Raw genomic sequence first — 4831 nt, 5'->3', positions numbered from 1 at the left:
TGATCAAAATGAATTGAAAAACTACTGTCCAGTTTCCAAGCTTTTGAAGCTTTTGGAAAAAGTCATTCTTTTTCAACTCTTGGCACATCTTGAAAAGAATAATCTAGAAGAACATGATATTAAGATATAAAAGCATAACTAGGGTAACAGAAAATTGGTGCTTGAGAAAAGCTGTTGGAATAAGAAATTTTAAAAAATAAGAAAATTGGAATGATCCCAGCAGAATACCATGCTCTAACAATCTATTGACATGGACATGTGACGAAAATGGATACCGATACACTGCCCCAAAGATTTTCAGCATGAGATTTCCAGGTAAGTGACCTAGGGATGGCAAAGAAAGTCATGGTATGACATTCAATGGCATTCTAATATAGCTGGACTGTATCGGGTTTCTGTTTATTGTTGATAAAAGGTCTTTGCATCTCCCTAAAACACACGAGATGTATTCATAATGATTTTCTTATAATGAAAACAATCAAATCTTGTAAACATGATTTCTTTGATAATAGAGGATGTTATGTATAAAGTTAGGCAAAGAGATACAACATGCAAGTAATGAATTTCCATGATAAAACAGAACCTAGAAGAGCATATAAACTGTTGTGACTTCTGTAAGTAATCAATTGTATATATTATTATTTTAATTATTTGATATAGCACCAGTATCACAAATAGTGCTCAGAGGTGCTTTACATAGTTTTTTAGTATCACACATGTTCATTCATTCGACTACAAAATCACTACATCACACTGTTGATCAGACGGACGCGATATTCTATATGCCACAAATAACTGGCTTCTCACCTTTGAATGCAGCCCAGTGTAAAGCATTGTCTCCATCCTTATCAGTCAATTGGAGTCGAGCCCTTTCCCATCAGATAGCCTGCCAGCATTGTCTGCCCGTACTGAGCTGCCACAATCAGAGGAGTACAGTGTTTGTTGTCTACTGTGTCTAAATCAACGCCAGCCTGATATCAATGAATGAATGAATGAATGAATGACAACATCTAAGCTTACATCCTTCAAAACTATGCTAATATAGCAAAGCCTAATATGATCATGTGAAGATTGAAATACAACATTTTCAGCAAATGGTGATAGTAAATGAAAGTAATTTGATTTTTAAATGATTTGGCCTGATCAAACGGAATACTTAAAGCAAACACAACAATTTCAAAATAAAATAATTTGAAAAAATTGTTGTCCATCAGCAATAATTCTAATTAAAATGTCGAAAAAAAAAAAAGTAAAAGAAGAAATAAAGAATGGTAACATAACAAATAAAAGAAAAACTAACTTGTGTTAAGATGTCAACAATGGCTATGTGCCCATTGACACATGCCCAGTGTATAGGTCTTGCACCCAAATCATTGGCACTTGCTTCATCCACAGGAACTTTATGCTCTATCATATACCTATTGAAACAAATAAAAATTGCATTACATCATAATATATCTCAAAATAACACCCAAGATTTATTTTAAAAATTAATTAATTAATTTTTAAAAAGAATAAATAATGTTATGCAAAAAAATTTTTCCAGCTTTTCTATATTTTGTAACAACAAATCCTTACAAAATAAAATTTTTGATTTGTTTCGTATTTAAAATTAAATTAATGAGAGGGGGGGGGAAAAATCATAATTGCAACCTATCTATCCCCTTTGCTCCAAATGAATTAACTGAACACAATAGTATAAAATGTACTACTTACCGCAAGAGAGCTGTGTGGCCCCCTAAACATGCCCAGTGAGCTGGTGTGTGACCCTTGTCATCACGTAATGATAGGACTGACAAGCCATGTTGATTACCATTGATTGCAATGGTATCAACATACTGCAAAGAAAGAAAAATAATGATAACTGTTAATTATGCTAGCATAATTTACATAATTAATTTTAGGTGAAACAAAACTCATTAACAAAAGCCATTTTCTGTTGAAAGTTGGATGTGAAAGCAGATATATATACACACAATATATATATATTTGTCTTCATAAGTTTTACATCACCAATGAAACTCATGAGATAATATCAGCAATTAAGAAAAAGAGACTGATTGAACTGTTAAAACGATTACAGAGAAGAGTTCATCAAATCTTATAAGTACCTAGAAAAGGCTGATTCCTAAGATAACAGAAGATAATCCCAAGAATTTGATACAGACAAGAGAAGAGAGATGAATCATTTTTATACCATTTTCAAAATCTATATATTCAAAAGAAACATTTTTTCGGTTTCAAAGTAAAGACATGCTTCAATCTCTGAATAAAAACACATCTATCCAAAACCTTACTGACAAGAAATCAAGAAAGAATCCTTGATATGGACAAGCCAATTAATGGGGAATGAGGATTAAACTCTTGAAAAAAAAAAAGGAGTCACCTCTATTTAAATGTATGTGAAATTCAATTCAATTATGATTATCAGCAGTGAGCACACACAAATATGCTTACATCTTCTCGTCCCAAATCATTTGTTCATAACTTGATGGTTAGAAGGAAAACCATAAATAACAATTAGAATCCACATGAAATAAACATAGATATTTAAGTTCTCTTTTCCAAACAAAAAAATAAAATAATTGAAGGTGATGACAATAATAATGATGATGGAAATAATAATATAAATAGTAACAATATTATAGAAATGAATCATCATATACTCACAAATCTGAAATATAAAGTTTTAAAATATTTAAATTGAGTGTTCAGGAAATATAAGGCAAGGATAAATTTTGGGATAGTCCAATCTCTATTTACTCTGGCACTGGAGCTTAAATTTAAATCAATTTTTCTTTTAAAATATATAGAAGAAATAGTGATCCTAGCTTTACAATTTTCAAAACAAGAATTAGGGGATCATTTCTAATTGAAAAGGGATCTCCTCAGTAATCCTACATTTATTTTTGTGTAAACGGTTTTTAAAATTTTTAACTTCCCTCGGAGAAAAAGAGGTCTAAGATTCCATTTCCAGTTAAGACGACTTAATTTTTTTTTCTCCAGATAATTAGGCTAATTGGACTAATTGAAACTAATGAAACCCCAACGACACTGAGCCTCTCCTATTTTATTTCTTAAACTGATATACTGCCAGCTTTTTTTGAGTGTGAAACAATAAAATATGATATCTTGTTGGGGAAAATAATCAAACCTAGTACTAGTAATAATAATGGATTCATATCTCTGAGACTGTTGTCTCCCACTGTCTAGGCCCGGGCCAGGGCTCAGGCGGACTATTTCGGTGTTTGGCCATCCCGCTCCCTCCTCCAGTTCTTCAGTAAATAACCATAACAGTTTCAGTGAGTGTGTTTATGTGTAGTCAAATAATTTCTAACAAACAGCCGCTTCTTTAAAAACATAATAGTATTCCACGTGTTAATGAAGCATGCGCTCTCCTGTCCGTGCATGCCTTCCCAATCATTGATTTGTTTACTTGGGTTTCCTAAGCAATCGCTCCATAACTCCATAATCAAAGATGGGTCTACTAATGAAGCATGTTCAAGACGATCAATAAAAAGCAACCGTAGGTGATGAACACAGTGATTGATATCCTCAACCTGCACCGTTTATATGTGTAACAGTGATTTTTTTTTTTATTTTGTCAAGAGTAAGAGTAGAATGAAGAGAACACCGAGACAAATGAAAATGCGAGCTCGAGACTCTGAGTTGGAACTCGCTCACACTCACAGTAATCAAGATAAACAAAACATCTGGTTATTTACCCAGCTTTGACAGCTTCAAAAACTGGATGTGCTTTAGATTCACATCCTCCACAACCTTTCCCATTGTCTTTATGACTTTGAACACTGGCTGCTATTTGTGAGGCTTGTAAAGCCGACGGCTGTAACTTGTTGTTGGCCGACATTTTATCTCCAAAATAACTATTTACAACTTAAAAGTTGAATCAAGGTTCCTCGTTCTTAATGAAGACGAAATACGAAATAATGGAGAGGGCCGTGGGCGTGGCGTGAACCATGGAAACCTGTAATGTGACGGCGTGAACCATAGACTGTGTTATATATGGCGTGAACTTAAATTAAATCCGCTTTCGACAAATCCGACGTTTACTTATTTGCAGGTCTGACAACCCATTGTTGCAATAGAAATACTCTGAAACCAACGCAAAATAGTGTCCATTCCAACCATGAACAAGCCCATCTTTGAGTTCGGTTATCAGGCTCAGACCTGCAAAATAGTCAATTTATGTAGTTTATTCATGTTGATTTTTTTTGTATGCACTCCTTATGACGTGTACTTTTTTTCAGGTCTCATTGTTGAGATGGAAATACTCTCAAACCAACGCAAAATATTCTCCTTTACAAACTATATTATTTGTTATTCTTCTATTGGGTGTTAGTAGTGTTTTAGCTCACCTGTTTATTATCTATTGAATTGCAATTATTTTTAAAAGGGACCTTGAAGTTATTCTTAATCACCTCGAGATTAAACCTGAGCCGTATGTGGTGTATTTGAGTGGCAGGGCTTGTAATATTATTATTCTGTGTTTAATTTGTTTCTTTATTATTATTATTATTATTATTATTATTATTATTATTATTATTATTATTATTATTATTATTATTATTATTATTATTATTATTATTATTATTATTATTATTATTATAGCATGTATTATTATTATTATTATTGTTATTAATATTATTATTATCATTAATAATAATATTATTATTATCATTATTATCATCACCATCATCATCATCGTCATTACTATTATTATCATTATTAATTATCATTATTATTATCATTATATATTATTATTATTATTATTATTATTATTATTATTATTATTATTATTTATTATTATTAT

At 31.6% G+C, this 4831-nt stretch overlaps 1 long non-coding RNA gene across 1 annotated transcript; it reads right to left on the bottom strand.

Moving 5' to 3' along the window:
* Positions 1-1719: 1719 nt before the first annotated feature.
* Positions 1720-3868, bottom strand: LOC144961905 (uncharacterized). Its single transcript, XR_013643303.1, has 2 exons — positions 3726-3868; positions 1720-1838 (listed from the first exon to the last, which is right to left on the bottom strand). It is a non-coding gene; the product is annotated as an uncharacterized LOC144961905 (long non-coding RNA).
* Between the last annotated feature and the right edge of the window lie 963 nt (positions 3869-4831).

Source organism: Berghia stephanieae, unplaced genomic scaffold (assembly GCF_034508935.2).
Source record: "Berghia stephanieae isolate SIO BIC M18660-M18661 unplaced genomic scaffold, UCSD_Bste_1.3 scaffold4787, whole genome shotgun sequence".
NCBI lineage: Eukaryota > Metazoa > Mollusca > Gastropoda > Nudibranchia > Aeolidiidae > Berghia > Berghia stephanieae.
This window is presented reverse-complemented; position numbering and strand designations above follow the sequence as displayed.